Source organism: Zootermopsis nevadensis, unplaced genomic scaffold (genome assembly GCF_977971745.1).
Source record: "Zootermopsis nevadensis isolate Lab colony 2312 unplaced genomic scaffold, Znev_1.0 Znev_ptg000001l, whole genome shotgun sequence".
NCBI classification, from domain to species: domain Eukaryota; kingdom Metazoa; phylum Arthropoda; class Insecta; order Blattodea; family Termopsidae; genus Zootermopsis; species Zootermopsis nevadensis.
In genome coordinates this window covers 10,990,137-11,013,325 of record NW_028259133.1, presented here as the reverse complement: position 1 = coordinate 11,013,325, position 23,189 = coordinate 10,990,137, and the positions used below count along the sequence as shown (strand labels likewise).

The 23,189-nt window shown below is 34.9% G+C and overlaps 2 protein-coding genes across 8 annotated transcripts in view; one reads left to right on the top strand and one right to left on the bottom strand.

The window, feature by feature from the left end:
• The window catches only part of LOC110829912 (uncharacterized), a 57,534-nt gene extending 52,340 nt beyond the window's left edge, over window positions 1-5,194 (bottom strand). Inside the window, exon 1 of the mRNA XM_022064131.2 lies at window positions 5,052-5,194. The gene's annotated coding sequence lies outside the window, so the exon portion shown is untranslated. The remainder of the gene's footprint in view (window positions 1-5,051) is intronic.
• LOC110829914 (uncharacterized) overlaps window positions 1-23,189 on the top strand; it is a 540,512-nt gene that overhangs the window by 86,183 nt on the left and 431,140 nt on the right. The window lies entirely within an intron of this gene.

Sequence of the window (23,189 nt, the reverse complement as noted above, 5' to 3'; positions counted from 1 at the left end):
ATTAAAACTCATTTTTTAATAACTCATACATCTTAACTTTTCTTCTTTGTAATTCTTCATTAAGAAATTTGATTATGTCATGAGCAAAAACGCGCACAAGAACAGAAAGGCATGAAGGTGAGAGATATGGAACACATTCTGTTATATTCTCGAAGTTGTGACCCAATTTTGACGGCAATGACAGACGACGATGATTCCTAAGATTTATTCTGATTGACATGTTTAAATTATTTGGGTATTTCTTCAATATTTAGCGGTATATTCTATAAATAACATAAAGGTATAGCTGTTGTCATACCGGTTATATTTTCTAAACCGACTGGGTTTTCTTCTGCATATTAGTATCATAAAAATTATCGAAATTTGAAATGATCACACTGCAAAGTGTGCACCGTCTTATAACATCAAAATGCGTGAACGGTCTTCAATATAATGACATTTTTATGTTTACGAAGTTTGAGATGAAATATTCGAATCAAACAGGGACCACTGGAGCAGCCCAGTAGGTTAACTGAGTTTAAAGAAGTATTCTGCATCTGGTGTTGCAGCCGACCTACTTGTGTTCTGTGGAGAACATTAAATATTTCCTTAGTGAAACAGAAGTGAAATGGCAGTGAAACGTGATTATGATATAATCGTGTGGTACGACAGAGGACAATAGACGTAAGGAGTATATATTTTTATCGCAGTATTAAATAGGGGGAGACTGGTAGACGTGTATGCGTGTTCCGAATTTGCGTGATACATGAAGCATTCGTTATTATGGTCTTTGGACCGGTCTTTTTTCTTGGGGAATTTATTTTCCTGTGAAATATTTCAGGAGAATATTTGTAATAGAAGTGTTTGAGCAGAGATATAAAGCCCAGTTATAATGTAAGATGGTTTAAAATGTGTGTATTAGTAATAATTAACTTCCATTTAGTTGATATCTTAAGACTAATTTATTGTGACTTGTAAGTTTAAAAAGTCTTTACAGTATTGACTTTGAGGCTGAACTCGAACTTTAGCCATAGTTTGTGATAGGACGAAATTTGAATAACTACCATCCCAGGTTCGGCAACAGACTTTAAGGCCTAACGCTACAATGTTCTTAATAATGATATTTGAAAGCTCTGAGCTTTTCTTTTTTATAATCCATACATTTTAACTGAAATAAGAAATACAGAAATATATACCTATAAGTATCTTTAAAATGTAAACCTATTTGCAGAAGACACAAAACCTACAACTTTTATTAACTTACAGCAAGACCTAAATAGATGGAATTTTCTATAGAATGGAACTCTGAGATATAAAGATTTAACAAGCCTATCTGATTTATGTGTTAGACGTTTTGAGTCTTGTTATAGGCACCGACTGTTCTGAGATAGTGTCATTCCACCCTAATAAACTTCAAAGCTCATACAGTGTCGTTGAACAACACAAATCAATTTGGAAAAGTCCTTGCCGAAATTCAGCTGGTCAAGAAATTCATCACCCGACAGTTTACTACCGTGATCACAAGGGTCCTCTACTGGACTCTATGATGAGCCAGTTGAATCTATTCCATATTCTCACGGAATTCTTTGAAGTTAAATTTTGATATTTTACTCTCAGCGTCTGGTTCTCCGAGTTAGTCTCACCCGTTAATACTGGCATTTGTCATGTCTTGCTACGTTACACATATCCCGCCAGTCTAATTATTTATTTGTTTACATTAATGGCATTTGGTGAATAGTATACATTCTGAAGTTCCTTAAGCCCCCTGTTAGTTTCTGTCTCTTCTCAGTTCTTTGTTTTCAAATACCTTTAGTTGTGTTCTTTCTCCAGGGTAATTTAAAGGTGCTAGGAATATTTAATACTTTTAAGATAGGACTAAAAGTTTCTGACAATGGCGTCTTGTAAAAAGCTAAACAGGTATTTTGAAAATTGTCAACCGAAGCGATATACGATGTTTAAAATAACAGTCAAAAACATTAATTCTTTTGTGTGATTTGAGGTTTTCACATCGGAGAATATGAAGACAGAAATCTTTAATTCTTTTGTTTGAGTGATTATGTAGAACGCGACGGGATAACGTTGGAATTTGCAAACGCTGATTCCTCAGCAATTTCTGAAAAAATCTCTGTTGCCTTCTTAGAAAAATTATATTTATAATATCTAGTGTATTAAATGTAACAGAAATTAGAGAATGAACAAATTGTGTTTATGGCACTTCAACAGAAAACTAATATTAAAATGTGGATTTGTCGAATTTTTATAAAGTCTGGGATATGAAACTCAAAATACACGTAGAAAATTATTTAAGCCTACTTTAAAAAGACCATAATGTGTCTCTAATTGGGAATCCAATAAAAGTTATGTAAGAATTACATGTCCTATACTTATATAGCTCAACAGATTTTTTGGACCCAAACCGTACGTCTTCATATTTTGACGCATAAACATAGCAAATAAATTTTAAAGTGTACGTTAATAATCTACTACGTTCTAAGAGCGAAGATTTTTACAGTGTGCATAATTTATGTCTATCTGATTGCAGTCATTGGATTAATATTTCAAATGTAAAAGAAAAACGTTTAGTGTCTGCTTTTTTATTTGTGGTTTGCTTTACGACTCCGTCAGTAGCGGAGACTATATGAAGTCCACTGACAAGTTAATTAAAGAATTGAATTGGGAAGGATATGGAAGGAAGTTGTCGTGGTATCCAAAAGTTAAATAATTAATACAATATATGTATTTATTTTTTGTTAATTTCATTGAGGTTGTGAATATGCTTATTATTATTATTATTATTATTATTATTACATCTATTCACTACTTATAGAGTATTTACTTCTATGTATCCGAGACAAACCTTGTCCCTAAGGTACATAGTGCAGCAGCTATTTCCGAAATACATTTTGCTTTTAATATGTGTTACATGTATTATATAGTTTTATTGTGAGGGACGATTATATATTTTACGACATCGTCTTTCGAATGATGTATGAAGATTCTAAAATGACAGTTTTCTGAAGTTATTATTATTAATTCAATTCAATTCAATTCAATTAAATTAATTTATTTACGTGTTTGCCAACAGCAAGAAGCCAATAACAGGCAAACACTGATAATACATAAAATAATAATGAAAAATAATACACAAACAGATTAACTAAACTTATACATGTACAGTATTCAATATAACTGCCAAGTACAGGCAAACCCAAAATAGAAACAATATTAACACAGAGCAAAAAATGAAGAAATATGAATAAAAACAAATAATCCACCTAGGGAACACTAATATAATTGTAAAACTTTAAAGAATATAAAAAAAACAGATAACGAAGCTAGATCATCTACAAGACAATCTATCTAGATCATTTCCCTTATTGAGAACGTTCGCTCAAGGGAGACAACGTTTATGCTAAATACGTCCAAAGATATGTCATTTGCAGCGATGACGCACCTGTCTGAAGGACTATGTCTTATCGCATTGCTCACACTAAAAATAGAAAATTCTCTTATTTGCCTTTAAATACATTAATAAGAAATAACGCATCGAGATGTCGTCGTCTGGAATAAAGTGTTTTAAATTTAAAGTAGATATGATCAGTTCATATTTGCGGGGGATATTACACTGGAAAAATCGGTAATTGCACAAACTGGCAAATTTTCTTTGAATAATATTATTAACACTGGGTTAGAGAGGTCTGCTTATTACATTTTATAAATGTGTGGTAGATTTCAGAAGTAGGCTGGGAATACTTAAGAGAGTTATGCCATTTCTTCATCCATAAGTTTAAAATTATTTTCAAGCTTAAAAATAACTTTGATTGGATTAATGTTCAGACTCTCTGCTCACTCTGTAGACCCACAATTATCCAGATTGTGGTTTAAGTGCAGGCAATGTGAGAGAATAATTTTATCGATCTGTTTGATGTTCTTGTGAAAGTATGGTACAAGAATTTCGAGCTTTGCAAAGATAGGCGTGTCTCTGAGTGTTAGGTTTGTTCAGTTCTATTAATAGGCCTTGACTGGGGAAATAAATTATCCTAAGTCTACAGTGTATAGTCCACAGACAAGTTAATCATATTATTATTTGAAATGAATACTGTACTTCATCGGTATGTATTAAACATTTGCGAATATAAATGTTAAATAAATCCAGAAAACGTTCTCTGAAACAAGTTGCCAACTCCCATTTTTCTGAAAAGAGAAATAACATTGATTCCAAAATTGTATATTAAAAGTGTTGCTGGTTACTTTCGAGCCTGTTACCCTAATTTATCAAATTCCAACATTTACGTTCTTTTATCATCCTCAACCGCCGAGATAAGATAAGACAGATGAGTGACTGCACAGCGTCTGAGAATATGTTTTAGACTTTAAAAATATATTACGTGCACTTGTTTAAAATGGAAAATTGAAAGTAAGTTGGCTCCTGCAAGCGAGGAAGCCCACATTGTCCTTACCTGACGTAAAGTGGTCGGATCGTGAAGTTATCCACTCACTTACATCTAGTTTATAGGTTAAGAATTCGTGGAATTTTACCTCCAGTGCCCTATACGCTTTCATATACAGGTATTTTAATCACAGGGACAATTTCACCCGTCACTTTCAGGCACAATTTAAAACACTTAAAACATTTAATTTTATTACAGAATTCTATTGTAATAATCACCACAATGAGTTTTCAATTTCTGTCTCTGTCTGTTTCACCTTAGTATCAGGAACAACAGGCTACTATTTGAAATAAGTTAAAATAAAATATTCTCCATAATTCTCTCTATACAATGCTCCATTTTATCAAAGTTAATTGCGTTAGGATGTGTAACAGTGAAATATAAATTTAGGAACATGGCTGCGTTAAAAAAAATCAGTCATTAACTTGATAAAAATGTAACATTGGTATTATTTCGGGACGTGTTGAGAGGATTATCAGATTATAATATGAAAGTTAAAATATATGAATTGTATGTTTAATCTTGAAATTCGCTATGTAATTCGTAGTTGAGGTAGATTATATGTTCTACATTCTGCGGTTATTTATTTATAAATGAGATTTGTTAAAAGTTTAGGATTACCTTTTTTGAGTTTCCGTTATATGTCGTGTCACACCACGCGTTTCTTGAGGTGTCCCTTCGACCACGTGAGGACTAATGAACTGTTGGATCGCTCACAATTTTCTGTAACACGGTTACCTAGGCTTGCTCCCTTCCCTGGCGCTAGGTAGCGAAAACGCACGTTTGTCGCTAGGAAGCTTTTGCTTGGTTACTGTCCTGCGCAGTAAGTGGCAGGTCGGCTAGGTGTGTTCGTTCAGCATACATTCACAAGGTGTCATAAATCTCAAAACGTAACAAGTGACTTCTGGGATTTTGGTACATTAGTTCAAATACCAAGGAAACCACGAACCACGCCTCTAAAAGCCTTTTCTGTACACAGTGTTTTGACAGTTTAATGATTTCTCATACTTAGTGTCATTTTGCAGCACTGATACCTGTCGAAATTCACATTGACGTCTCTAATGTAACAATATAATTACTGATTCTGTACACAGTTTGCATATAAAATAGAATGACAGGAGATGATTATCTAGAATACGTCGGGATTGTCGTATAATTTGGCACCATAGTAAAGATAACACAAATACGTCTACAAGAGAAATGTAATGAAGAAATACAAAACTGAAGAACTGTTGAAACAAAACTTGAATGGAATTTATAAAACCGCGTTTATATAGATAATTCCAGAAACGTGGACATAAGGTACACAGGATAGTAGGCAACTAATGCGATTTGAGTTTCTCAGAGCGAAGAAGAAGCGGATTGTGATTTGTGATGTGACGCCATGGTGGTTAGAAAAGGTTTTGGAGGAAGACAGTCTCCATCTACAGTGTAGAAACGCAAGCGAATCAAACAAGCCATTATTACTTACGTTAGTGTGGTAAAACTGGCTGCCCGCGGGCTGCATTCGGCCCGCGAAAGTATTTGTTAATTTGTTACTAGTTAGAACAAACCCATTTTTGTTTCTATGTTGATATTCCGCCACTGGTAAAAGAAAATTCTGCTCAGTGTCCTTACTAAAGCCATTGACTATAAAAGCATAAGATGTTCGTTCTACTGATACATGCTGTTAAAGTAGTGGAGTTCAAATAATTTGCTTAAGATTTCCAGGTAAAATTTCGAGAGATGCAAACTGTTACAGGAGAAAATTTAAAATAATATACTACTCTGTAGCAGTTTGTGCACATTTAAATAAAATTTATATTTCAGCATTAAGCAATAATAATTTGTCATTTTTTAATAAGTATTATTAAAGACAACGGCAATTCAAAAATACTGACAGTAGAGGTTTCTTGGTCCTTGAATCCAACATGAAAACTATTCTGGCCCGAACGAGGAAAAAAATTGGACCATCCTGACTTCCGTGGTCAATGCGATGCCTACAAAATGTGTTGTGTCAGTGCACTAATTTACGCGAATAATTGGAACCCGGAGACGATTCATTCCAAGGGAATCGTTGGTAAACACCTACAAGTTTACTCGCTATCACAACCCATAAGACCACAATCCACAGTGCAACTGCTCTTATAAACTGCAGTAATATCTGTCATTCGTTATTTTAAATTTAATACAGATCTCGGCAGGTAATTCGAGACTATTAACTTGAAGGAGTCTATGGCTCCTAAATGTTTGCTCGAATAGTCCTTCACAAACTGATTTTGCTCAGCTAGTTAAGAAACTTCCCATAGTTTATAAAATCAAGAATTTATCATGTTTACAAGATCCTGCCTCTGGACATAATCCCGAGCCAGTATAATGCATTTTTTACCCTTAAATCCTATTTATCTTAAGGTCCTCTTCAATTTTATGCTCCTATCGACTCCTGCCTCTAAGTTTTCTCTTTCCTTAAAGTTTCCAAATAAACTTTTTATAATAATTTGTGTTTATAACACTTTGAATATTATGTTTGTCACATGATTCTAGTGATTTATACAAAGCTAGCAAATAACCCAAGATATAAACTTTAAAAGTACTGCCTCTTGAATAATACAGTGTTGTGAAATACATATAAACTGATGTTTAGAGAATGACTAATTAAACACCTACAAATGTACAAAAATTAATAGGGAATTTTGATGTGGATTTAAATCTTCCATAGGTGTCACTGAATAGAAGTCCTTGTGAAATTTAGCCTGAAAACACAATAGGATTATGGGACACAACATTTCTTTTATATGTTTGAGTATAACAACTTGTTGGTCTAAGCTTAATACATAACGTGGGTTGTTGAGTAACCCAATACTATTGTGGACAAAGCTTACGTGTGCAAGCGATCGCCTTGAAGTAGGCATCTTCACTTTCTTCAAGTTCATCGAACGCGAAGGCAAACAGCCACTGGAGTTGGTTTAGCATCGTCAAAGAACGACGAACCATCTACTCAAATCCTATGTTTCATTATGCCAGTCTACGTACATATGTAAATTGGTTTCATTTCTTCTCAGTTTTGCTTTCTCTAACGTCTTTGATTTTGACAGGAAGACGGTCAACTGTTGATTCTTTTAACACAGAGCTCATGTCTGCGTGATGCCTGTCAATATTGCAGTTAAAACAGTTACGCCTTGAAACGTACAGAAACATATTTGCCTGTTAATTGATGCCTAAGGACTTTGAGAATGCTGCTCTCGACTTGAACAATTCTCTTTTTGTACAATGTGCAGAAACACTCTGATTTTAGAAGAATATCTTTCTTTCAACGAAGATTATATTAGGAACTGAAGGCGTAAATTTACGTTGTAAAATAGTTATGGTTCCCTAAATTTTGATTCATTATGGCAGTATTACGTTGAACATCGCTTGGTATATCCGATACTCATTGAGTTCAGGTGGATGATTGTCATTAGTCTGACTTAATTTATTGCCCTTTATTTTTAATGTTAGTCGGGACTTTTGTATTCAAATCTGGCTTTTTTTAATAAACTAGACAGAGGATCTATCCCAACCGTAGAATTAATACAAATAATAATTAAACCTGTGATTACTAGAATCACAATATCACTTGAAAGCAGGAGTCCACCCAACTTCTGTGTATCAAAAGGAAACAAATTTCTTACCTCAACAGTGGACTACGTCCATCATAACACAGCAGGTATAATAAAATATTTAGGCCTAATTTATGATGTTTATAGTCAATTATAAAGGAAGTCATTACTATAACAATTACTGTATTCTTTCAGGGTCCTAGTTTCTGGTCCTGTGCTTGTGATTGTTATAATTTAGACTCGTAGTCTGACAGAGCAGCATTGAAGCTAACAAAAGACAAAATTTTACACAAAATATATATGACTTATTAAAATGTGTAATGAGGTAATTATGCCCAATTTCATCTGGATAAGTTTTATTCTTAATTACCTAAATTAATAAACGAGTCTGACGAAACTAAATACATTTGTAACTGTCAGAAATTAAGGACGACCATTACGTATACCTTGCGGCTTTGAGTCAACTGCAGAACTGCTGTATACGTACACCAGGCAGACTGGGTAAATCGGTAATCCGAACCGTAACTCAGGCTTAATCCTGGATATAACCGATTTATCCCGAGACGAGTGCCGCGATAATACCGAGAAATAGACCCCCCCCCCCTCTCTCTCTCTCTCTCTCTCTCTCTCTGGTTAACTGGCTTACGATGCGCTTCAAATTATTGGTGTAGCGTTCGGTTTCCTGAACGGGCCCTGTTTGAATAGTGTTTGTTAGTAATTTTACTTAGTAATTTTGAGCGTGTGCCTGGTTAATACCTCAAGGTAGGAAACGGCTGTGAGCCTCCCCACCTCTCCCGGAAGTAATCTTTCATAGTTGTCATGTGCATTGCTACCATTGGACGCTACATAGTGTCGCTGGTGGCAAGAGTTGTTAAATAATTAATGAATAATCTCGTTCTGCGATCTCAGTTTTAAACAGATAATAATTTAATGCCAGTAATTAATATCAATACAAATATTACTATAAATATAATTTGCAAAGCCGTTTGATTTATACTCACTACCGACCGATAAACTGGACGTATTTTATCCGTTGTTCAGAAGACTCCCGAAGAAGAATCTTAGAGGTTGTATATGCCTGTAACATTTTGTTTGAAAAAATATTGGGCTTAGGGGAGGGGAGAAATACCACTTCAGCTACCTACACGTAGATAGGAGAATAATTATGAATTACGTTAGAGTGTCAAATTTAACAGCAGTTTGTTAGTGACAGGCTATCTTACATAACATTAAGAGGCCGATCGTTTAGTATTATTGTGCTGAAATTTTATTTCATGACGTCTATGAAACTATTGACGTCAGAGGAATATTTCGGCAGATGGTTAGTCTCATGTTTACATCTCAAAAAAACCCTTTCCTTGTTTTCTTACTCATCAGTAGTCCCTGCCGTCCCTACTTGATCCCTACTCATATCCGGAAGTTTGCATACTCCCACAAAAATTCTTAGCCGGCGTTAACCGTAAAAATGTATTTACTTTACGGATAAAGAATCAATATTTGATGATGTGGGGAGTTCGTAAAAACCATTTTCCGCTGCCTCCCCCCTGTCTCTCCCTGGTCTAAACTTTGCAGCCTTTCTTTTTTCTTTTTTAGCGTGTCTGGTCCTCGATCTAGTAAAGTGAGCCGAGGGTTGGAAAGTGGGTGGTAGAATTTAACTCCCTCTGAAATAGTTCAGTGGTTTTAGGGTGAGTGGTTGCGTCTGTCGGGTGACATGTGAGGTTCATGAAGACTGCTACTGAGGATGTGCAATTATAGTGGCTCAAGTTCGTAAGGTTTCCAGGTTCTCAAAAGTTGAAGAAAAATTAAAAACACCAGAATGTAGACAGCAGATCTGCCCTTACTTCTGTCTGATGTCCTGGTACAGTTGCTTGTAATGTCACCCAAATGTAAGTTAAAGGCATGTGTTATGTTTACAGTTTATATGATGCAGGATTAGGATTGGATTTATAGAGTTCGTAAATAAATTATTTTGTTTTATAAATTTAAATCATTAAATTAAGAGTCAATAGGGGATATATTGTAAATGTAAGATCAGTTGTATGAAGATAAAATATTTTGCGGCGTTGTATAATTGCTACAACCTTCATACTAATAATGTAATAACGTAGACTAATAACACGTTTCTAAGTTGTATGAGACTAAGATTATTCACGACTGGGGACATAGAATTGTGGCATGTTATTGTGTTTTAACATTTTAAGACAGAATTATGAAAACGTATTTGGAATGCCGTGTTCATTCCAATACTAAATTCTTTAATTGCATTAAACCTCTGTGTCACTGTAACAGCGTCACTCCAAAGTTAGACTGCTCTAATAAGACATAGTTTGGCAATAAATGTTGGAACTGTAACAATTTTGTAAATTAAATAATTTAATGTAATTCCTTCTCCTCTAGTCAGATTCCTAAGCGACGTAACTGGTTTTATAAGGAAAAACTATGTCAGGTACTATTTTGTTACTTGCCAACCGTTTATTATATAAGGTGATTGCTTTGTTACTGTGATAAATGTCAGAACACTAAACGAATATGAATATAAGACTGCTGAAAGTCGTTTTAATATTTCAGTACAAATTATTTTAATATAAATTCTAAACACAAATTACTTTACATTTTACCAGTCTCATAAGACGAAGATAATACTGAAAAATTGACATCGCATTACGTATATAAGTATGGTCTGATGTTAACCAAACAGAACCTTTAATTATTACCAATATACGTAGTTTTCTTTGAATTTTATATGGAAAAGTGTGGAATTCCGGGCTGTAAATTTCAGATATATAAGTTCATTCGCAGTCTTGAACTTTATAAAAGAATGGTGAGCTGTGTTAGGTGGGTGAACTTTACCTGCTCTATAGAACAGATAAGAGAATGTATCTGAAGAGATGTTCGACTTCTTTGGATGTCGAAGTTGCTCTTGACAGCGTTTGTGGGACTTCTGAAGTGGGATTCCTGGAACAGGGTTGTTGTTGTTGTGCAAACTTCTTTCACTTCTTCTTATTGTGATGTTACTCTCTATCTGGTGTCCTTATACTTGAATTTGACCTTCTCTCCCTTCTTCCTGCTGTCGGTTAGTGAAGTAACTCCCACGTGCAGGAAGCTTATATAACTGCCTGCACCGGGTTTAATTCTCTTGTGGTTCTCCTGTGCTATTACCACTCGTTACATAAAATAATTTTATTCTTTCCTCATTGCCGCAAATGTAGCGGGAATAAATATTATCAGTCCATAAAAGGATTACGAATGAATGTATTAATATTCTCTAGAAATATCTTCTTATTCTCTTTTGTTTTGTACTGATAAACCCACCGTTTGTAGTTCCTTTTCAAAAGACTGCATTGTACCTAGTACATTTTCTGAATTTCTAAATCGCCTTTTTGTTGTAATGTCAATAGCATTATTAGACGACGCACAGGTCCAGAGGAAACTCTTGAGAGAAAACGTAATGTACAGGGAAATGTATTTTTTCTTTTTTTTTCTCAATTTATTTATTTATCAACTGTATGGATCATTTAGTGTCGAATGAAAATATTGTTATGAATAATGGACATGTTGTATAAAGGTCTATAATAAAGGTTATTAACAGACACGAAAAATTGTTACTGTTATGTGTGTGTGATCTTCGGTATGAATATCAGAGAAGAAACGAAATTAACTATTGTATTTTTTTTAAATCTGCGTATATGCTAGTTTATATTTAGCCTGTCAGATCCAGCAAGTTTCTCGAGATTCTTCGGCATTATGTCTTACCCATACGTCGGAGTTATTATATCTAGATTTATTTTGATTTTGTTTTGTGTAGCGTATTATTAGTTTGTTTATTACCAGGTGAAGTAAACCAGGATTAATCCATAATAAGAATATTAATCTTTGAAAATAAGAAGTTGAATCAGAATGACTGTTCGAAAACGAAGTAGACGTATTAACCTACTTTTAAACTGCTGCTCAGTACTCGTTAAAGTGAGGAGACTTGTTTGCGAAGCGAGGCTGTCACTCAGACAGCAGATATCTGGCGAGTGAGTGACACACAGTGCAAGCAGTGGCGGGTGGGAGCCGAGTCAACCCTTTCGTAGTATCGCATGACCCTCACCAAGGCTACATTTACCTTTTCCACGTTTCTAAGAACAGACGATAATGAAAGTTATTTCTACACGTTTCTAAGGAACTTTTAAATCTACGCATCAGTGATATTAAAGCTACTTCTTTATAGGTCAAAGTTGTCACTATTCGTGAACACAAGTTGACACGAAGCAGAGAAAAAGATTTTTTTAACACGCAGAAAATGAATCTTGTGGACCCACGACAACGTAGAAAAGGAATTTTCTGCTTCGTTCCTTACGGTTTACGTAGCAGCAACCCAGAAGACCATAAATTAAATTCGCGCTAGTGAAAACCTGAACTCCTATACCTGATTTTTGGTTTAATTTTCAGCAAAATCTGAGAGAATGTTTATGATCCTAACTCACCTGACTTATATTTGAGGAATAAGTTTGAAATCCGGTGTCTTTTCTTGGATTTTCTCACGTATTCTACGCAAATTCAGAGACAACTCTTTAACGAAACATACGAGACGCTCCTTTTATATCCATTTTTATCATTTATAATAATACTTAGTTTCTTTGAAGCTATATATACTCGTTGATTGAAAAATATTGTAGGATAAAAATATAAAACTAAGAAAAATATTTCGTTTACTAACATTCTAATTCACACAGGCGTGTATATTTTTTTAAGACATAACAAATGGTGCTAATTTGACACAGTCAAAGTCCACGTTCTTCCTAAATTCTTTCTTTACGTTAGTCTGATCATCTTACTTTTAGGGAACATTGGTCTTATTACGTCATTTCCGTGTTTCCGTCCGTCCGAGTATCATTTCCTCTTAGACCACTTTGAACCTATTTGACAGATTTTAATAGAAATTGAATATAAATCACGCATCTAGAAATCCCTCCCCCTTTTCCCTTTATAATTTCGTGTGTAAATAACACTAACATGGAGTCCGTCGAACTTCTGAGTTTGGAGAGACAGTCTCTTGTTTTTTTTTTGTAATAATTCCTCGAAAAATACGTACAACTTAGGCAATTTGTTTGTAGAATGTGAAACGGCAGCATGACAAGCGTGCATCTGAAGAAAATATTTAGTGAACTTCACGTGTGTTGGCGATAAGTAATGCGTCACTGAAGCTAAGGAATTGAAATTCTGTATATAAGCAGGAAATATGTTTACGAACCATATTTTAAAGTCATACTTTGAGTTTATATAGGGCAAATTTAATGTAGTCGGATTCTATAGCTACAAATTTAAAAACCAATGAACTTATTGACAGAAATGGATCCTAAAACACAGGCTGAAGCATCTAAAGGAAAGTTGGTGCCACACATTCCTCCCCTAATTTCTTGCCATATTAATGACTGTCACCGTCTCTGTAAACTATGGAACGGAATGTAGTGGTCGAGCTGTTGGCACTCCTGCTTCGTATTCGGAAGGTATAGGGCTCAAATACCAACTGAGTTCTATGATTTCCCCCCCGTACATTTAAATTCAGGGATATTACTTTAAATTACGCAAAGAACAGTTTCTCCCCCGTCATTTACACTACAATATTAAAAAATCCTCCAATTATTTTACTTTAAATAATATGAGTTACTATCAGCATCGTTAGGCTGATAATAAATAAGTAAAAGAAGTGGAAGCCTTAAGCGGAAATTTGACACTTGTTAATTGCATCCCAATTCTTATTAATTGCCTCTTACTTGTTCTGCTTGTCAAAGGGTAAACGCTTACTAAGCCGTGTTTACAACATAAAATTATATTTTGCTACTTATTGTAACGGTTGTGAGTAGCTGCTCGTATGTTTTGTGATTAGATAAATTTGCTCTGGAATTATAAGTGTTAGTAGATATTATTTAGAGACAGGATTGTGCCTAGAAATATATAACAAATTGGAATATTTTTGATTTTGGTGGGCTAAACGTAGCCCTAAATCACGAAATGTTAGTAATGGGATAGAAATTTCGAGCATCAGCCTTCGCAAGGTATAAGAAGCTAGACCGAGACATACACTGTCAATGTTGTGAAGCCGTATGGGCACGATAGTATATACCAACGTTTCGGAGGAACATACTTTCTACATCTTCAGGGTACTTATCTACGGGTGTACGCGGCGCCATAACGAAGAAGAACATTGAAATGTTCACCGCCCAGAGAATCTTCCATCTGAAGGATACTGTATTTGTAAGGAAAATAAGTTTTTAATTCATTCTTTATGAATTAGCTGTCCAAATTTAATGACGATAATGAAATTAGTCTGCTCCTGCTTAGTAATTTCCCTTAATTTGTCCATTATCCGCTAAAAACTGAGTTGGTGTACTAATATAGACATTTCGGAATATCACTTGAGAGCCTACACCAGTAAGCCGGATTTCCTTAAAACAAAATATTTTCTTAAAATATTATTCAGGTGTTTATTGTTACTGAATGCCCTTCATTGTCGCGGTTTCTTCGACCTTGTGAGTATTTATTTCTGTGTTTTCTGCGGGTGTTTATGACAGTGATAAAAATTTTCTATCCTCTAGTTTCCTTCAGTCTGTCGCACTCTTTCTGCGCTGATTGCTGTAAGACCACATGCATAAAGCGATCTCTGCCAAGTGGAAAGAAATAAAGTAGGAACACATTTAAGTTGGGAGCTTGGAAATGTCAATACATAAACATATTTTTTAAATTTGAATATTCTATGGAAGACTAACGGGAATAAAGTTGTGTATCTCGTTCTGAATACAAAATTGATTTTACTTACCCGATATTATTGATTAACAGCACTTTATTAGTGAACACTAGCGAATATTTGATGATGGTACATTTTGATGTCGTTCTCCGGTGAACCGTTATGCGTCCGCCCCACGCAGATGTAGAGATGTCTGCTTTGGGGTGTCATAGCAGGATGTACAGGAGAGAATTTCTGACATCCAGGTTGTCCTGTCTTCCACGTCCACAGCGGCCGACTGGCTAAGCACTCACCGGAGCACGGGGTTAGATTTGAGATTTTCACGGCGACGAGAATTGAGTTGGTTCTCTTTTGGGATGCTGCGGGGTGCAATGGCGGAACACTAAATGCCCCCTTCCAGAAGATAGACATCAGTTCAGTGAAAGCAATTTGAAGGAAATTTCTTTTATTTGCTTGGAACACATTCAGATATTTCGTTTGTTTGTTGTCTTTCGACGCTTTTGAATTATGTTATATGGCATCAACTGTCAAGACGATAAGGATTAATTAAGGGTGTGTAAGGAGCACATATTGAAGTACTATCGCAGGAAAGTCCTGAAGGAACTAAAGATTAAATGTCGTTAATTTTATAGTTAAACATCATGCTTACTTTTCGTGTTTAGAATTATAAGATAATAGTAACTTTACGCGTTCAGTTGTATATAAGCCTATATTCAGATCTGTACGGGCCACAGGTACCATTTTGTACTGTTCTAGGCGTTAAGTACACACGAACTGGTCAGGATCAAGATCAGGTTGTTACTAACAGAAGTCCATAAATGTGTCATTTAAAATCTTATATATGTAATATTTTAACTTAGCAGATGTAAGAAAATAAATTTAATCTATTGCGAAGCCATAATCTATCTACGAGTGTAATAAATTATAATTTACTCTTTATTTTAAATAGGAAGAAGTTCAGTTGTATAAATATTAAGGGAATATTTTAGAATCCCTCAAAGACATTTGTCAGAATATTGTAATGTGTTGCGTTATGCATTTTTCCCCCTTTCTCACCTCCTGTACACAGTATTGATCGCGTGTTTTCATTCTAATTACATCAATTCACTGATTCAGTAACTTCTTTTTTTGTATTCGCTTTACGTGTCTTGTTCTTTTACAACCTAATTTACTTAATTGAATTATTATTACAAAAATGTAGGTATTCAGCAGTAAGTTGCCTTTATTTATTAACTTTCTCTACACTTACGAAATTTCTTGATAATTTTGTTCTTGTTATTTTGCTGTATTTATTATCGCGTTCTTGTCTTGTGCTTTGTCCGTAGTTGGCTTTCTGGCTGTGGACGCAGCATGCTAATAATAAAGAACTGAAATGTATAAGTTTTGTTAAAATGATACACGTGGTTAATTAATTTAAAGCTACTTCACAGTGCAGCACTGCCAACTGCTCTGGGTCCCAAGAGTAGGTTTCTCCATCTCGGAACGTGTTCTCCTTTGCTATCTTCTCACAAGTGTCGTCCTTTTTCTCATCCACTTTACCTGACTCCTGTCTGTCTGTCACCCTTATAGCAATACACATGAGTAACCACAATGCATACTTTATTCTTTAGAGGTCCATTATGTTTTACTTCACTTATCAATGCTGCAACATGCTGATCCACTTGAAGCTATATCAGTACTTTCCATCATCCTCACTACACCACAGAACATCATAATTTCTGAGGTATGAACATCACAAGCAGTTGCGTGTATTACAGTCTTATTTAATGGCAGGGCATGTTCGTTCTAATGACATTGGCGCGTGTTGTTTGGATGAAGTTTAATCTTAAGATAAGTATTTGCCTTGGGCAGCTTTAGACACCTGTGTGGAGAGTACGTTCTGTGTACATTGACTGAAAGTAATGAGTGAAATGCTTCACAGATTTAAAGTCAAAATTATGTTGTTGAAAGACAGACAATTAATATAGCTGTGGCGATTAGGCATTTTAAAAATATTTCTTCTTGTGCTATTTTGTGATCCCCATGTGGATGTCTCCTGTACGTTCAAATGTTTACCACAGCATCTAGGTTTTAGATAATTAAGATTTGACTATTTCTTTCACGGACTGGAGGAACCACGATTTCTACTGATTAACGCAAGGACAAAACAATTGTTTATAAATAGTTATTCTTACCTTTTCAGTTTTTAAAATGGACGATAAATAGCGTTCTATGAATACATGTCTCTTTTAATTGTATCGTAAAATTTATTTGCATACTTCAGCATCAAATATATTAATATTTAATACATTTTGAACTATATTATTATCCATGTTGTAACCTGGTTTTTGGCATCATACGGATTTCCATAAAAATAGGCTCATTTACATTTATTTGCAAACAAATTTACTTATTGTTTTTGTAAATTTCCCTTTTTTCTAGTATTTTGTTTTTTGTGACGTTTATATTTTTTCGCAATAATTAAATGTAGGTTTGCTCGCTTCCAGTTACTTTCACTCTGTTAGTTACGAATATCTGACTAGAATATTTTCTGATACCGTGAAAGATAGATACTCTAGGAGAATCACCATTTATAGTGACGAATGTGATAGAAGTACTCATAAGACGTATAGGTAGCTTTGACAATGGTAACCCGGCAGAAATTTAATTGTATGTGCGAAGCAGGGTACAAATTAAGACTCTTCAAGATCAGATGCAATATCGTATTTCCTCAATTTTAAGACACTTGTTCATATTTTAAAATTTCCAAACTCATCTGAGAATCGCTGTAGAATTTTTCTTCATGAATATCTATTATCAAATAAAGGTTACGTCTTACAATCGATAGTGTCTTAGAATCGAGGGAATAGGGTATTTGTCTCATACTATTGCTGTCATAATAACAGCGTATTAACTTAACCACAATACGTTTAAGGTGCCATTTGAAGTGAAGTGTAGGTTATTAGGACAGGATTACAAACAATACAACAAAAACACACTAAACCTTCAGACAATCAGTATAACTACAGCGTTTAACAAAAAGTACAGTCAGACACAGAAATTAACCGTGCTTTAAAACTATAAACAATAAATGAGCTTTTGAAGCAGGTTTTAAAGGTCTGTAATTTAACACATGAAAGTGTCTACTTGAATTAAAATTATTGATTTAACCCAATGACAGTTTTGCAAATTGTGCTTGTAAGTTATTTACGTGGAATGTACTTTTGTATGTATTTGTACAGTGTACTGGATACAGGGCCTTAAACTTTTTCTGACGTGCCTGCTTGACCTGAGTAGTCTGTAAAAGGTGTCATAAGCTCCTGTGTCAAGTCCCATCTGTTTACATTTTAACCGATTCTCTTTGACCCGAAGGAAAGGACTTTGTTGTCCTTTCCTTAAGGATAAATGACCATGCTCGTATATGTCCTTTTGTGTCATTGAGAGCGTGGGAAGAATGTCCCCCAGACTTACTAGAAGATTTAAGAATTCGTGTAAGACTTGTTTTGTTACAAGCTGAGCACAATATTGCGGTTTCGGACTTACTGTTTAGAACCACTGTCCGTAAAAGTGTACACAAGAAATAAGTTGGTTGAGACAGTGGCTGTTATTAATTAGTTAATAATGTGCTAGACGTTAAACTTCAATGTCATATTATTAAGCAAATGTTGACCCCAAGGAGGTATTTCTCATCAAATTTGCTTAATACTGACATACGATAAACCAAGCATCCGCCAAATATATATTTTCTTCATTAAGAAATACTGTGATTATGATTGTTTTACACACGACTTCGTGATAAATTCAAGTTACATTCATATTTATTTGTGGTATATTTAATGACTGTCAGTAGCTCATATAGCTTTTAATAGTTCGATGCTTTGTAAATGGCCAATTTGAAAAGATATAGAAGAAACTTTCGTTGTTTAATTTAAGCTACTATCACGGTATTTGTCTATAGGGACTGAGGAAAATCACGAAACCCTGTCAGACCACTCGGTTAGCGGAGATTTGAATCCGAGACATCCAAAATGTTAAGGAGGAAATTTTGATTTTCTCCCTCTTCTTGTTCTTCAGCTGTCACAATTTACGCAATCTGTCCTGTTTTGTAGTTATATTTTTAGTTTCTCTGTGTGGCGTCTTGTGTTGATTAGAACACAGAACGTCGCCTTGAAAACTCAAAATCTGGTTAAAAATAGTTTCGATTGTCAGAGACAGTTTGCTTTAAGTGATGTTCACAGTCAACATGTAGGCATAACTGACACTTTTAAAGTGACCATTTAATAGCTTGCATTAATTTAGCATAGATTTTTTTAAAAAATTTAACATAAAACTACGGCCGAATCTAACAGAGGTGTTTAATTAGCACATTATCGTCTCCTTCATAGTTTACAGCTAAGTTATTAGAAAGTGACTTAAACATATTAAATGTACGTGGAAATTACTGCCAGTTGTCTTTAATTTGTAGCTTTATCGTTCTCGTGTCATTATTCCTGTGCAACAAAATTATGAAGATTAGAACAGAGATCTGAGTTTAAAAATAACCTAATAATTGTTAATACTTATCCACGTAATGTAAGTCTTTTTATTTGATTAACATATATGCATTTTTACGAACCACATTAATACGAGGTTATCATTTATTGGTTAGGGGAAAGGAAAAGAGGTCTCTATGTAGTACTTAAAAATAAGGTGCCTGATGCAATTCTTTGAAGAAAATATGTTATCAATTAACGGAATTAAAAAATAAATAGATTATCAAGAACTGCCAGGGCTTTACTTTCGTGTAAAATGGGGTTAACATCAGGTGCAAGGTCTGAGATCCAAACGCTCACACACGTTGAATGTAATACAGAGAAAACGCGTACCTTATTCTGATCAATTAGCCGATGGTAAATTGTATTAACGAGCGAGATGACGAATGTTCAAGTAATAATTCTCTCCATATTGCTGAATATGTGTTTACAAACAGAGTATTTTATCAGGCGTTGAAGTAAACTAATTATGTAATTACCTACACTTTTTTTATTTCGTCAATTTGTTGTTGCAGACAATCTATTTCACATTATATTTTAGGACTCACAATTTAACGAAACGTAATGACCGCTCGAGTAATTAAGGTGTAAAAATATACCATGAGCCTTTTTCTGGTCCTGTCTCTCTTTCCTGGCTTGCTTCTAATTTCGATCTGATCTGTCTGTCTGTCTGCGATGCCCAGTTAGCGATAGACTACACTTCGCAATCGGCCTTACCTGCCTACAGCAACCCCACTGAAGCAGTTGAGGTTGTCGACAGGAACACGAATGGCCGCTACTATCTATACTCCGCGCACAGCCAAGTTGACTTCACAGCAAAGCAACTATAGTAACCTTACGCTTTAATCAAAAAGATCTGATGTTTGTCACTGCAAAACCGATAAATAGGTTGACAGATTTATGGCTAGAGTGAAAATTATAGACTAGTCCGTAGTAGTGCGTGGTTGTACGGCACAATAAAGTTTCCTTAAGTGAAAACCATAATGGAAAGGGTTGTAGGAGCTGAATATTGTTTTAAACCCGTTACGAAAACAGTCGGCTAAAATTCTTACAAATTTTCTGAATTTTAAAAATATTTTATTTTCATATGAACGATGATTGACATGTTGAATTTTGTTTTCTGATTAAACGTAGGTTATCTGAGTGATCAATAAGCTTAATTTTATTTGCAATGTATAATTGACAAAACTTGTGTATTCTCTGCTACAGAAATGAAAGCATATTTTTATTGTTCATATTGTGATTTAGTTTTTTGAACTTGTAATGACATACCAACAAAGTTTCAGAGTAATGACCCTAAATTTACTGTCATATGATGACAATATCCGGTTGTTCTCTTATGTGATTCTTGTCATAATTACAGTTAGTAAAGTGTGCTCGTATTTCCTATTAGACCTATCTTAATCTCAGATCGTATCATGTACAAATATGAATAGTCTTCCAGTTTACATCACACCACGCACCAGTAAAAGATTTATCATCACAGCCGGATACTAGAATTTTACTATAGTTCCCTCTGGGGAAAAATGTTTTTTCTCCTAACTACATATTTTTAGAGCGAGTTAGTGAAATTTTGTTTTCCAGAGTACTTTCAGAAAACTGCCACAGCAGTCTTCACTTGCATTATTATGCCTGTTCTTTGTTACTGACATCGTAATGTTGAAGGGCAATACAAATTCATAATTGGAAGCATGTTTTTATAACTGAGTAACTATAGAGTTCTTGAGAAGCTGATAGTTACTGAACTTGAAAAAAGTTACTCGCTATTTGTACAGTTTAAATCTCGTTCACAATATTTCAACACTGGACCCTATCCTGAACCAGACGAATCCGGTCCACATACTCACCTCTGTTTTTAAGAACCACTCTAATTGTTATCCTATCATGTATACTATCCAGGCGAAAGGAAAAAGACGCATGACACACATCTCGGTCTCTCATCTGGTCTAGTAACTTCTCTTCATTGTATCTGACCAACACTTGTAGGCCTATGCTTTTCTTGTCCCCATTGTTCGTGCTACATGTTTCGCTCACTCAATGTTCCATCCTTGAATCTGGTGAAAAATACAAGTGACGATGTTCCTTTCTGTGTTCATTGTTCAATCTTTCTGTTACGTGCATTCTGTACTCCCAAATACTTTGATCAGCAGCCTATTTATTTACTAATTTTTTATAAGGAACACGTTTCACACGCATGCAGCAGGTAATCCTAAGGTCGTAGTTTTGTACATTTTAATCTTCAGGTTTTAGTTATGAGCCCGAAGTAGAAAGAATCGTAATCATTTCTCAAATTTAATTTTGTGTTAGTTCCTTTGCGAACGTAACTTATTTGTATTAATGTCCTAAACCATCTCTAGAGCATAGAATAAAAGTTTTATTAATAATTGTTCATGTTCGGTTATTTAACTGCTAATAAAAACATTGAAAAATTCATATGTAGATCTATAAAAAATAAATAAATAGAATGTGTTAATAAGGAACATTAAAGCGTAATAATAAGGCTAGTTTTAGAGTAATAAATGAATGTGATTTGATCACTCAACACGTTTACAAGAGTTACCTTAAAATTCGACTGTCTTTAAGAAACTGACAGCCAGTGATCTTTCATCAAGTTATTGCAGAGTTGATGTCCTGAATATGGAGGCAGCATGTTCCTTATAAAAGTTAGTTACCTACAAGTCCACACGGCGTCACAACCCAGACCACCAACCTCGACATCAATACCTGATTAAATTATCTCTTCTGTTGGTACAAGCAACCTATTAACCCTACTCTCGAATCGTTCCACGACCCACGCCATCGATAAAATTAATCGAGAGCCGTTTTAGTTGCTGCATTTGTAGGAATATTAACGTGTTGATATAATTGTAGTGAACTAAGCATATGATTAATACTTTTAACAGAACATTGAAGTATGGTTTTTGCAGTAGTCTGTACCTCCAAAGTCATAGAATATGTCGTCTTTTGAAGTTTCTGTGACACCTAAATAAAGCCCGTAATCGCGAATGGTCAGTTCACCTCAGTGGCTTCGTTAAAATTAAAGATTCCATTACACGCTGTACTTATTCTGAGAAGCTGAAATACAGAAAGGCCTGAAGTGTCCCGGCACATATGAATCTCAGGTGACATTTCGAAGTCATTTGTAGCTGATATATGGCAATTTCCATATAAGGAGAAGAAAGATATTTAAAGAATAGAAGTAAATAATTAGTGGCTTAAAGGACCCAAAGATCAATCCCATGCTTGGCTGAATTATTGATATCCGGTGAAAAAAATTTAAAATATATATTTATTCCAGTGCCTAAATACTACTCCGAGAAGATGTCTGGGATTGTGAAAGTAAAGTTACATTTTATTTCAATTTTAGTGTCAGATTAATGGGGATGTTTGGGTCCACGATATGGCTGCTTTAACACATTTGATATGAGCTTTGGTTGTCATCAGATCCTGACCGGACATGGTAACGAAGGGAAAATTTCGTTCCGCGGTTGATCTAACCCAAATCGTCTAACCAGTACACACTTTATTGAGTGAGCTATTTCAGCTCAGCTGTTAAGAAAAGAGATCATATCTGCTGTCGCATGTTTTCTGTTTTGGATACAATTTCATTTTATTACATTTTTACATTATAGGTTAATAGGCCTTATGAAAATATTTCGAATTCTGAATCTCGGAAAAAATCCGTCGTTATAGCAGCGCCTCCTACAGGTCGCCGCCACAAGTTGAGAGCGTGTACAGTGTACCGCTGATTGAAATCGCGATAAGACGGCTGCATGCTTCGATGGACATTTCCCCGACCCGTCTCTCACTCGGCCCTTATATCGCGATCTCACGGCCCCTATGACTGACATCTCCCCCCTCCGTTCACCTTCCAACTTCTGCGGGTTTTTTGTTTTAAAATAATGTCGAGCATAATAACGGCATTTGTTTCGTAATTAAG